This window comes from Aegilops tauschii, chromosome 2 (assembly GCF_002575655.3).
Source record: "Aegilops tauschii subsp. strangulata cultivar AL8/78 chromosome 2, Aet v6.0, whole genome shotgun sequence".
NCBI lineage: Eukaryota > Viridiplantae > Streptophyta > Magnoliopsida > Poales > Poaceae > Aegilops > Aegilops tauschii.
The window spans coordinates 540,197,940-540,212,358 of record NC_053036.3 but is presented as its reverse complement, the minus strand read 5'-3'; positions in this window follow the sequence as shown (position 1 = coordinate 540,212,358).

Below are 14,419 nucleotides of genomic sequence, written 5' to 3'. Positions count from 1 at the left end.
GACAACAGGTTAAGAACATTCTGGGAGTGCAGAATGAATCTCTTAGTGAAAAATATTTGGGAATGCCCACTGAAGTTGGTCAATCCAAAAATGGCACTTTCAAGTACCTTAGGGATAGAGTGTGGGAAAAGATTAAAGGATGGATGCAGAAGCTTCTTTCGGCGGCAGGGGAAGAATGAAAGATCGTGGATGTCGCCTAGAGGGGGGTGAATAGGCGCTTTAAAATAATTACGGTTGAGGCTTGAACAAATGTGGAATAAACCTAGCGGTTAAATTGTCAAGCACAAAACCTACAACAACTAGGCTCATCTATGTGCACCAACAACTTATGCTAAGCAAGAAAAACTACTTAGGTGATAGCAAGATATGTGACAAGAAACAATATGGCTATCACAAAGTAAAGTGCATAAGTAAAGGGCTCGGGTAAGAGAACCGACGCACGCGGAGACGACGATGTATCCCGAAGTTCACACCCTTGCGGATGCTAATCTCTGTTTGGAGCGGTGTGGAGGCACAATGCTCCCCAAGAAGCCACTAGGGCCACCGTAATCTCCTCACGCCCTCGCACAATGCAAGATGCCGTGATTCCACTAAGGGACCCTTGAGGGCGGTCACCGAACCCGTACAAATGGCAACCCTTGGGGGCGGTCACCGAACCCGTACACTTTGGCAACCCTTGGGGACGGTCACCGGTACCCGTCAAATTGCTCGGGGCGATCTCCACAACCTAATTGGAGACCCCGACGCTTGCCCGGAGCTTTACACCACAATGATTGAGCTCCGAACACCACCAACCGTCTAGGGCGCCCAAGCACCCAAGAGGAACAAGCTCAAGGGTACCAAGCACCCAAGAGTAATAAACTTCTCAACTTGTAACTTCCACGTATCACCGTGGAGAACTCAAACCGATGCACCAATTGCAATGGCAAGGGCACACGGAGTGCCCAGGTCCTTCTCTCCCAAATCCCACCGAAGTAACTAATGCTAGGGAGGAAAATGAGAGGAAGAACAAGAAGGAGAACACCAAGAACTCCAAGATCTAGATCCAAGGGGTTCCCCTCACATAGAGGAGAAAGTGATTGGTGGAAATATGGATCTAGATCTCCTCTCTCTTTTCCTTCAAAAACTAGCAAAAATCCATGGAGGGATTGAAAGTTAGCAAGCTCGAAGAAGGTCAACCATGAGGGAAGAACACGAGCTCAAAGGATAAGGTTCATTGGGGAAGAAGACCCCCTTTTATAGGTGGGGAAAAATCCAACCATTATGCTCACAGCCCGCACAGAGCGGTACTACCGCTCGTCCTCACGGTACTACCGCTAGGGGTAGCGGTACTACTGCTTGCGAGCGGTACTAAAAAATACATCCGTGCCTACCACCGCTGGACTTGTGATGAGTTTTTGGTCCGGAGCGGAAGTAGCCACGAAAGTAGCCGCGGTAGTACCGCTCCCAAGAGCGGTAGTAAAAAATACATCCGCTCCTGTCCGCGGTAGTACAGCTGCAGCCTTTTCAGAACACCAAAACTACCACAACTTCTGCAAACGGACTCCGAATTCGACGAAACCAAGTTTGTTGGAAAGCTAGCGACAAGGGCTAAAACAATCTTGATAGAAATAACAATAAGAAGCAAATTAGAAAAGGCCCAAGAGAAAATGGTGAGAACCCTTCCTCGAATAAGACCGGTAAAAATTACAACACCGAAAACGCAATAGAAGAGGCATGTGAACTTCGTTTTTGATGTACTAGAGCTTGTCACGAAGATAACCACAAGCTCTAAAACCTCAAAATAAAATACAAATAAGAATCAAGGAAGATGATGCAAGGATGCAATGGTTTGAGCTCTCGACAAACGATACGATCATGCTGCTCACTTGAGAGCCCCCCTTGATAGTACGGCTATCGATCCTATAACTCGGTCTCCAAACTATCACCATGAGACCGGTAAAATATAAACCTATCAAGGGCAAACCTTTGCCTTGCATGAAGTCCACTTGAGCTAGATGATGACGATCTTGACTCCCTCAAGTTGGACCACCTTTCTTGATTGCGTTGGGTCGATGAAGACTAGATGATTGCTCCCCCATACTCCACTATGGGTGAGCCATTCTTCGGCACATCTTCACAAGTCCATTGACTCCACAATGGACGGCAAGCATCAAGCACTTGATCTCTTCGTGATGCTCCACTTGAACTTGTGCACGGAATTCTTGATGACGATCATCACTTGATGTCATCCTCTCCATTGGTTGAGTGATATCTTCCTCTTGACGCAAGCCCATGGACACGTAACTAACCCCACATAGAACTCTCACATAGACCATGGGTTAGTACACAAAGTGCAATGGACAATGCTTACCATACCATGGGATCACTTGATCCCTCTCGGTACATCTTTTACGCTTTGTGAGTTGATCAACTTGATTCACTCTTGACTTAGTCTTGATCAACCTTGAATCTTTCCAACTCTCTTCGTTTGGATGATGTCTTGAAGGTGAACATGAATGATCACACAATCTTCTTCTTCAAGACATGCTTGCAATAAGCTCAACACTCACATGACCAATCTTTGGATAATTCCTTAATAGCACCTTGGTCAACACATAAACTCCTTGAAACCAACACATGGACTTCAAGAAATTCCTATGGACAAATCTTTCAAATATAACTCAATGCAACCATTAGTCCATAGAGAATGTCATCAATTACCAAAACCACACATGGGGGCACCGCGTGTCCTTTCAATCTCCCCCATTTTGGTAATTGATGACAATCACTTTCAAGAGAGTTTATATAAGGAATTATGCATCACCATGCCATGCAACAACCAATAATGCATGCGTGGGAGATGCGTATGCTTAGGAACAAACCAAAGCCAGAAGAGACAACTCTCTAAACTTCTCCACAAAACTCTCTGAAACTTCTCCCCCATTGGCATCGATTGCCAAAATGGGTGAAAAGCTCAGAAGGCCAATATAAAAAGTTTTCCTCCATAAATTGTGTATTTCTCAACAAGAGAGTGGAATGCAATACACATGTCCAACGGTAAATACTTGGAGGAAGACAAACCATATTGAGGCCCAAAGATTGCAAAAGAATGATATGCCACAAAGACATAACAAAGAGAGAAACAAGCAATCAAGCAATCAAAAGATACCAATTGAAGCAATCAATCAACGGATATCAATTAAGCCAACTAGACCAATGATCCTACGTGCCACATGAATGAAATAAATTATGATATGAGCAAAGGAGTGTTCTAGAGAAACTAGAGAAGCTCCCCATGATTTGTGCACAATTTAGTTTTGTAATTGGATACAACGAGCACAAAATAGGATCGTCACTCCCCCAAGATCAATAGAACATCACGACAAGTGCAAGAGAGCAATAGAGTGTTCTAAAGACACTAGTGAAGCTCTCCATGATTTGTGCACTCCTTACAATATTTGCATTAGGATACCAAGTGCACAAAATAGGATCATCACTCCCCAAAAATCAATAAAAACTCACAACAAGTGCAAGTGAGCATGCAGGAAACAAAGCCTATCACTTGCAACAAACAAATGGTTGAGCAACATATAAAATAGGCAACTTAAGAGTAGGCTCAACCTAAATGATGTGTGTGAGTCATGCCAAAGCACTTGAGAAGACTAATGTACGGATGAGCATTAAGCATCAACAAGTCTTGGATAGTGGAGATACAAGGTGGATGACATGTCCTCCCCACACACACCAAGCAAAAGGGTTCACAAGCACACTAAAAATGCAAAATGAATAACCAACACTTGTTACAGCCCATGGTGAAGATAGAAGATGAAAGCCTCATCAAGACGAGGGATACCAATTAAGATGGCAAAAGCCTCGTAGAGATAAGCATGAGGAAAATAATCTTCACCACACAAGAGTGCATCAAGATGCAACGAGATAAGACACGCACTCAAGGCAAAAGCTTTAACGGAGCCACCAAAGAAAAAAAAATAAAAATAAAGACAAGGTGGACGTGAAAGAAAGGATATCATCTAGATATGCAACTTCTCTCAGGTGTATAAGATTCTAGGTAGACGAAATCATGATGATATATATCTACAAAGAAGGATGTACACCCGGAATAGTTACAACACGAAGGAACAAGATATCCGAAAGAAAGTCATAGATATACCAATAAGATATTTGCTTGGAAGCATAGCACATGGCTAGATATGGTTTTATTGTATATAGTTGAATTCCTACAACACAACCATCAAAGTCATCACAACTAGCAACATGAGATCATCGTTGAGATGCTTTGAGAAAGGAAACAAGTATCACAAGATGGAATGACTATCATGCCAAGATGCAACCTACACAAGGTTGAATGCAAGAAAAGAATGCATGAATAGATACTTGTTACCGAGATATTATTGGAAGGATGTAGAAGAAACCAATTGAAGGTAATAGATAGTAGTTCATTGAGCATCCTAGCTTGACTCCAATAAGCACGTGATGACACCACCTTCCTTGTGAGTGAGCCGAGCATCCAATGCATCTCCAATTTTTCCTAGAACAACAACACAAACAAAATGGTACCCAAATTCATTGGGACCAAAGAGTTAGAAACACCAACAATACATAGGACAAACTCCACATAAATATGTGCATATAGATATGGAAATGAAATTCATGCACATCTCATCCAATTTGAGACTTGGTGGAGTTTCCCCTATATATTGGGTCAAAGAGAGAAAGCATGCCAAGGAAACTACATGAAGTTAATATGCATGCTCAAGACTTTCAAGAACCAATACCAAAATACAAGGAAATACTAAGTGAAAAGAATACCAAATGGAGAAATCATCACTTGGAAGATATCATTAAAAGATACATCAAGGAATGAGATATCCATTGGAACCCACAAAATCATATCAAACTCCCAAAAGAGAGGATGGTTCCAAATAAACCAAGATCTCTACAAAGTTTCATGATGGCACAAGTACCAAAAAGAAATGGCTTGCCGTCCACCAACACACACTTAAAATGGATCACAAGTTTAGTGTTTTATAGAAAATAGGATAGCTCCCCCACAAGTTGTGCATTATAGGGAATTTGCATTTGAATACAAAATGCACAAGGTAGGATCACCACGTTCACTATATCAAGGAAAACACTAGACAAGATCAAGAAAACAACAAGATCCTCATGTGGCACGGAAGGCAATGGGAGTTGACACAAACTTGGCAAGAGATATGGCAAATAAAAAGCAAACGCCAACGTGAAGATGATCAATAATTTCTACCACACATAAGTGAGTACCAATTGTCAAAAGACAAGAAGTAAATGGAAATAATTCCCGGTGGTAGATAGCAAGGATATCCGACATCATCTTCACACCAAACCCATAAGAAACTTGCAACTTGTAGAGCTAACATGCCACCTAGGAACAAGATAATTTACAATATCAACTCTAGGTGACAATATCTCAAATGTACACATTTTTTAGGCTAGTAATATACACATAGCATATTACTCCCCCATAATGTGATACCAATTAAAGAAAAACAAGAGGCAAAATAAAGATCCAACAAGAGATAATTAATGGACAATTTAGAATTTGAATTTCTCATGAGTAGACATACCACATAGCGACTAGATAATCTTGTAATATCAATACTAAGTGGTATTCCCCATGTACCCACCTTTATAGGATTGCGAAGTGCACAAAGCACATCACTACCCCACAATGGGATATTCCATTAATCTCTCACAAGAGCCAACTAAGATACAACCAAGATGCACAGAGGCTCAACGAACGACACACATGTACATGATGTGCAAACCAACATACACATAAGCAATTTGGAGACACATCATATACAAACACATGCAAGGAACAAAACCAAAACATGCAAGGGGGTAAGTAACTTTCAATGTAAGCAATTTATGTACAAGTTACCGCAAGGAGGCACATTGGATATAAGATAGAAACTTGATAACCCAATTGACTTGGCTTGAGACAATAAGAATGATGAAGTCCCCTTAATTCTTCATAATGTAGCCAAATTTCCAATGACCTCCAACAACACCTATTGATCAAGTATGAGCTAGTTGGTCCCCAACCAAGTTGGTTCCTAAGAGGTTAGTCACAATAGGCTTGGCTACCCAAATGGTTCTTTTCTTGACACCACTTTGAGTACCAACAACTTTGGCAAACACATTGCCAACCTTATCCTTCCCAAGAGAATAGATATCATCAATAATAATTGTGTTGGATAAGTTACCACTAGTGCATGAAGAAGCGAGGTGACCTTTCTCACGACATAGGTAGCAATGTCTAATCTTCACTTTCTTCTCACTTGATTTCTCAACTTGAGAGGCACTAGCTTGAGTTTTCTTGGGAAGAGGCCTTTCTTCAACTTGAGGTTGAGCATGAGAATGAACTTGTGGCCGCTTCCCTTGTTGCTTGTCACTAATGGGATTCTTTTTCAATGGGCAAGATCTAACATGATGCCCTTCTACTTTGCACTTGAAGCAAAAAATCTTGGCCAAATTCTTGACTTGTTCTTGGCCCTTCTTTTTGTTCATCTTGGACTTCTTCTTATTATTGGAGTTGAATCCAAGTCCACCTTTGTCATTGGGGGATTTTTGCACACTCAAGATATTGTTGTGGATTTCCCTTCATGACTCTTTTCCAAGTCTTTCTTCAAAGAAGTGACTTGGGCCTTGAGCTCTTTGATTTCCTCTACATGGTTAGTCTCAACACAAGTACTAGAGGAAGTATAAGCTTCATCGTTAGAGCAACAAGGAAAGGAAAGCAATTCATCACAAGATGCACCAACATTATGAGTAGATGAATTACAAGGACTAGCACATGGCAATATAGCATTTTGACTAGAAGTAGCGCTAGTATCCACATGAGGCTCATTAGATGTTACCTTAGCAAGCATGGCCTCATGGGCTATCTTTAGCACATTATGGGATACTAGAAGATCATCATGAGAGCTTGAGAGCTTTTCATGGATTTCTTCCAATTTCCCATAATTGCTAGATAGCAACTCAAGTTGAGCCCGTAGCTCAACATTTTCCTTCAGAATGGATGCTTCGCATGTAATAGAGTTAGTAGCACAAGCATCATTAATAATAGCAAGAGGAGAAGGCAACTTTACAAGCTCTTTTGAATATGAGGCTTTAAGTTGTGCATGAAACTCGGTGAGTTTGATGAGCTCACCCTTGATGACCCTTGAGCCATTTTCGAGGTGCTCAAAATCCTCAAGGAGTCTAGCATGAGCAACTTCAAGCTTAGCATTTTTAGTTTCAAAAACATTGGCCACCTCAAGAGCTCTATCATGAGATTCCTTCACTCTAGATAATTCTAGAGCAAAAGTCTCCGCAAGAGATTCCTTGGTGGTCTGTTCAAGTTCAAGAGCTTGAGAGAGGTCCGCAATCTCATTAGCGTAATCACGCTCATGACCTTCCATTTTATCAATGGTGACCTCATGTTCCTCAAGACGAGATTCCAACTCATAAATATATTTCTTGCCCTCAATAGCAATAGACATGATTTCCATGAAGTTGGAACAAGCAATTTTATTCTTAAGAAGAGCTTTAAAATCATTTCCCCCTTAATTTTTAAGGATGCAACATCATCATTCTCTTCATCATAATCAACATCATCATCACTCTTGCCATCATCAATATCATCACAAGATATATTGGGATTCAAAGTGGGAGATACCTTTGAAGCCTTGGCCATAAGGCAAAATGCAATAGATGATGATGTAGGATCCCTTGAAGCACCATTCAAGACCACATCTTGTTCCATGGAGTGTTGGGTTTCCTCTACATTGTTAGCACAAGAATTCGAGGAAATATATGCATTTTTATCATGGCAACAAGACATAGTAAACATATCATCATGAGATTTAGTCAAGCAATTTCGACATGATATGCAAACACAAGCATGTGAAACATTTGGAGTGCTCGAAGTGCTAAAGTCCAAAGATGAAGCATTGCAATAACAAAGTGATGAAGGATTATCAACAATAAGCCCACTATCATCATTGCAATGAACACCACTACTCACCATGTCATTACCTTGTGGCAAACCACATGTAGGTGAAGTAGAAGAAGTTGAGAACACAACACGACCGGAGGTGGAGGGAGAACAATCATTCCCACAATTCTTGGACACGCCATATTTATCTTGAAGCTTTGTCCACAACTCATGAGCATCCTGAAAAGGCATGAGTTGAAATATAACTACATTGCTCAAAGCATCAAAAAGCATATTAGAAGCTTGAGCATTGAGATAAGAGTTTTTCTCATCCTCTAAAGATAATCGTTGAGGATCCTTTGGAGGAGAAAAACCCATATCTACAATTCGCTCTAAATTTGGGTCCATGACCCTAAAGAGATTAAGCATGCGAATTACCCAAACATCAAAATTTGTGCCGTCGAAACTAAGTGTGTCAGAGAATCCTAATCCCCTAGTCGACATCTTTACTCTCTAGGCGATTAAGCCGATCAAAGAGAGACGAGGCTCTGATACCAATTGAAAGATCGTGGATGTCGCCTAGAGGGGGGGGTGAATAGTCGCTTTAAAATAATTACGGTTGAGGCTTGAACAAATGCGGAATAAACCTAGCGGTTAATTTGTCAAGCACAAAACCTACAACAACTAGGCTCACCTATGTGCAGCAACAACTTATGCTAAGCAAGAAAAACTACTTAGGTGATAGCAAGATATATGACAAGAAACAATATGGCTATCACAAAGTAAAGTGCATAAGTAAAGGGCTCGGGTAAGAGATAACCGAGGCACGCGGAGACGACGATGTACCCTGAAGTTCACACCCTTGCGGATGCTAATCTCCGTTTGGAGCGGTGTGGAGGCACAATGCTCCCCAAGAAGCCACTAGGGCCACCGTAATCTCCTCACGCCCTCGCACAATGCAAGATGCCGTGATTCCACTAAGGGACCCTTGAGGGCGGTCACCGAACCCGTACAAATGGCAACCCTTGGGGGCGGTCACCGAACCCGTACACTTTGGCAACCCTTGGGGACGGTCACCGGTACCCGTCAAATTGCTCGGGGCGATCTCCACAACCTAATTGGAGACCCCGACGCTTTCCCGGAGCTTTACACCACAATGATTGAGCTTCGAACACCACCAACCGTCTAGGGCGCCCAAGCACCCAAGAGGAACAAGCTCAAGGGTACCAAGCACCCAAGAGTAATAAGCGCTTCTCAACTTGTAACTTCCACGTATCACCGTGGAGAACTCAAACCGATGCACCAATTGCAATGGCAAGGGCACACGGAGTGCCCAGGTCCTTCTCTCTCAAATCCCACCGAAGTAACTAATGCTAGGGAGGAAAATGAGAGGAAGAACAAGAAGGAGAAAACCAAGAACTCCAAGATCTAGATACAAGGGGTTCCCCTCACATAGAGGAGAAAGTGATTGGTGGAAATGTGGATCTAGATCTCCTCTCTCTTTTCCCTCAAAAACTAGCAAAAATCCATGGAGGGATTGAAAGTTAGCAAGCTCGAAGAAGGTCAACAATGGGGGAAGAACACGAGCTCAAAGGATAAGGTTCATTGGGGAAGAAGACCCCTTTTATAGGTGGGGAAAAATCCAACCGTTATGCTCACAGCCCGCACAGAGCGGTACTACCGCTCGTCCTCACGGTACTACCGCTAGGGGTAGCGGTACTACTGCTTGCGAGTGGTACTAAAAAATACATCCGTGCCTACCACCGCTGGACTTGTGACGAGTTTTTGGTCCGGAGCGGAAGTAGCCACGGAAGTAGCCGCGGTAGTACCGCTCCCAAGAGCGGTAGTAAAAAATTACATCCGCTCCTGTCCGCGGTAGTACCGCTGCAGCCTTTTCAGAACACCAAAACTACCACAACTTCTGCAAACAGACTCTGAATTCGACGAAACCAAGTTTGTTGGAAAGCTAGCGACAAGGGCTAACACAATCTTGATAGAAATAACAATAAGAAGCAAATTAGAAAAGGCCCAAGAGAAAATGGTGAGAACCCTTCCTCGAATAAGACCGGTAAAAATTACAACACCGAAAACGCAATAGAAGAGGCATGTGAACTCCGTTTTTGATGTACTAGAGCTTGTCACGAAGATAACCACAAGCTCTAAACCTCAAAATAAAATACAAATAAGAATCAAGAAAGATGATGCAAGTTGGTTTGAGCTCTCGACAAACGATACGATCACGCTACTCACTTGAGAGCCCCCCTTGATAGTACGGCTATCGATCCTATAACCCGGTCTCCAAACTATCACCATGAGACCGGTAAAATATAAACCTATCAAGGGCAAACCTTTGCCTTGCATGAAGTCCACTTGAGCTAGATGATGACGATCTTGACTCCCTCAAGTTGGACCACCTTTCTTGATTGCGTTGGGTCGATGAAGACTAGATGATTGCTCCCCCATACTCCACTATGGGTGAGCCACTCTTCGGCACATCTTCACAAGTCCATTGACTCCACAATGGACGGCAAGCATCAAGCACTTGATCTCTTCGTGATGCTCCACTTGAACTTGCGCACGGAATTCTTGATGATGATCACCACTTGATGTCATCCTCTCCATTGGTTGAGTGATATCTTCCTCTTGACGCAAGCCCATGGACACGTACCTAACCCCACATAGAACTCTCACATAGACCATGGGTTAGTACACAAAGTGCAATGGACAATGCTTACCATACCATGGGATCACTTGATCCCTCTCGGTACATCTTTTACGCTTTGTGAGTTGATCAACTTGATTCACTCTTGACTTAGTCTTGATCAACCTTGAATCTTTCCAACTCTCTTCGTTTGGATGATGTATTGAAGGTGAACATGAATGATCACACAATCTTCTTCTTCAAGACATGCTTGCAATAAGCTCAACACTCACATGACCAATCTTTGGATAATTCCTTAATAGCACCTTGGTCAACACATAAACTCCTTGAAACCAACACATGGACTTCAAGAAATTCCTATGGACAAATCTTTCAAATATAACTCAATGCAACCATTAGTCCATAGAGAATGTCATCAATTACCAAAACCACGCATGGGGGCACCGCATGTCCTTTCAAAGAAGTACTCATAAAATCCGTGGCTCAGGCCATCCCTGTTTTCTCTATATCATGTTTCAGACTCCCTAGGGGATTATGTGGAAGTGTGACATCAACAATCAGACAGTTTTGGGGGGGGGGGGGTTGTAAGCAAGGAAGAAGAAAGCCATGTTGGGTGGCATGGGATGTGTTGACACGGCCAAAGAACTTTGGTGGATTGGGTTTCCGCGACTTGGAAATTTTCAACTTGCACTAATATCAAGACAAGCTTGGAAGTGTCTGGTGGAACCCAACTCGCTCAGTGCACATATGCTGAAGGCGGCTTACCATCCTAGATGCTCTATACTTGAAGCAGAACCTGGACCACACCCCTCTCAGATTTGGCGAGCAATATTAGACGGAAGCAATGTTCTTAGACATGGGATCATCAGAAGGATTGGGGATGGAAGGACAACCAATATATGGCAGGATAATTGGATACCGAGAGCGGGATTAATGAGACCGATTACCTCACTGATACAAGGCCCACCCCAACGAGTTGCTCAGCTAATTGACGCCACTGCTGCTTCATGGCGGGAAGAAGTAGTCCGGCAAGTTTTCCTCCCTCTGGATGCCGAGGCCATACTACGGATTCCAATATGTACTAGGCAGGTCGAAGATTTTTGGGCATGGGTTAAGGACCTGTGGGGTCGTTTCTCTGTTATGACGGCTTACAGGATGATCTTCAGAATAAAAATGGGTAGGGAGGCATGGCTAGAAGAGACTGATGGATTATCAAACCTACAAGGGGAGATGAGAGGCTGGTCAAAGCTATGGAAGATGAATGTGCCCTCCAAACTCAAGGTTTTCGCTTGGAGGCTTGCCCAACATTCTTTGCCAACCGGGGATGTCCTCCAGCATAGAAACATGGCTACAACACAAGTTTGTACGATCTGTGGAGCACAGGACAGTTGGCGTCACACATTACTTGATTGTGACATGTCCAGATGTACATGGGCTCTGCCAAAGAGGAGCTTGTTCAACATATGCCCTCGAACCGAGATGACAATGCAAAACGTTGGCTACACTCCATGATTGAAACCGTAACTGAGGATGAACTTATTGTCATGATCGTAACCATGTGGGCCATTTGGTCTGCCCGGCGCAAGGTGATACACGAAGGAATTTATCAAACTCCTCATGCCATGAATGGCTTCATCTTGAGTTATCTTTCAGATATTCAGTTTTTGAAGAAAGCAGGCACTGGTTCGCCGGTTGTCCCTGTGATTAAGCCGACGACATGGATTCCACCCCCGAACCAGCATGTGAAAGTGAACGTTGATGCTGCAGTAGCAGACATGGAGGGCTCGGGGCGGCCGCAGCCATTTGTCGAGATAGCACAGGGACCTACCAGGGGGCGTCCGCGGTAGTTTTCAGAAATATTGATGACCCAGAGGTACCGGAGACCTTGGCGATTCGGGAAGCACTTTCTCTCTCTGATGATCTTTATGTCCAGAAAATTGTTGTTGCTTCAGATTGTAAACAGGTGGTTGAAGCTATCAAGACGGGAACGTCGGCATCTTATGGAGCAATTGTACATGAAATAGTAGAATGATCTAAGTCTTTTTCCTCTTGTAGGATTAGCCATGAATTTAGAACCTCTAATGTAGAGGCTCACAAACTTGAAAAGCACGCTTTAACGCTGGGTATTCGCCGCCATGCTTGGTTAGGTCTGCCCGGAGATCTTGTGTTCGTCCCTGTAAACCTTGTGACGGGTGAATAAAAAGCTTTGTGAGTTTGTCTAAAAAAAAACTTAAATCCATTTGGATTCAAGTGAAATGTTTTTAGAAAAATCAGTGGGTGTAGACACCATGAAAATAATACCTACAGAAGTTAATAAAACAAATAATGTGTGATGTGAAAATACAACATATGATATTCATTCATCTCTCGTCTTTTCTTGGGGTTCTATAACGCAGATGCATGGTTGTTTGAGGGGGGAGGGGGGGCTCTGCAAGGCCGAAATACTCCCCACTCCGAACCCCCTCATTTGTCTATACAAGCAGTCATGTTCTCCCAAATTGTCCAAACACATGCAATGATTCATTGGGATAGAGAGAATGAGAGAGAAGAAAAAAATGGAAAAGCGGTTCAGGGTGGGCCGCTCCGATGTGGCGGGTTGCCCGGACACCCTCCCCCCCCCCCCCCCCCCCCCCTATGAACGATTTTGAGGGGTTTTACAGTCTAGACAAATGATGATGTTTGGTCTGTCCACATTCAGACATATGGGGAGGATTTGAGGGCCTCCGTTGGATCTGAGACCCCCACCAACCGCTGGCATGTGAACAATGCTAGCCAAAGTGAACCTAACAAGAGGAGAACATAAAGGAATCTTAAGAAGCAGAGGAGCATCCAGAAGCAGACTTCCACGGCAAAATGGTCTCCCCCGACAAACAAATTCCTGAAAGTAAACTCTGATGGTGCATTTAAGGAAGCATCAAAATCTGGTGGCTGGTGTTTTACTTTGAGGAATAGTAATGGTATGCTTTTGGCTGCAAGAGCAGAAAGCTGGAATATGTATCAAGTGCCCTCATGCTGAAGCTTTAGCCATGGTGTATGCAATCAATGCAACATCAAAGCATGGGAGCTAACCGTTTAATTTTCGAAATGGACTCTATGGAGTTGAAGCAGGCTATAACAAGCCACGAGTATGATAGACCAGGTTCTTTGGTTCAGGAGATAAAATTCCAACTGAATGTAGCTTTTGATGTTGTTAAACTGAATGTATGTCCTAGAGCTTGTAATAATGCAGCACACACTATAGCTGCATATGATCATGGTCTTGGGAGTGGCATATGTGAGGTCTGGTTAGGCCACTTCCCTAAATTTGTACTGAACTCTGTTGCGGGCGATTTAGCCAGTTTGTCATCATAAGGAATACTAGTCTGTTCCTTAAAAAAAAAGTGAACCTAACTTTCAACCGAGCTATAACTTGTTATTTATATGGTGGTTAGAAAAGCATGTACATGTGAATTTATCTATAAATGCTTTCACATTGTACACTTCTTATGGGTTTTATAAAAATAAAAATGTACTCCCTCCGTCCCAAAATTCTTGTCTTAAATTTGTCTAAATACGGATGTATCTAGTTACGTTTTAGTGTTAGATACATCCGTATCTAGACAAATCTAAGGCAAGAATTTTGGGACGGAGGGAGTAGTAAAGTTCAATGGTCAAAGTTGTAATTTTCTAGAAATATTTATATTACGTTTACTGTCTCCGTTTTGAGAATACCGTGTGCACCCTGAGGAACTCGAAAGCAAAGATCGACAGTAACGAGCAACGAAACTTGCAGATGAAGCACAAAGTACACAAATAAA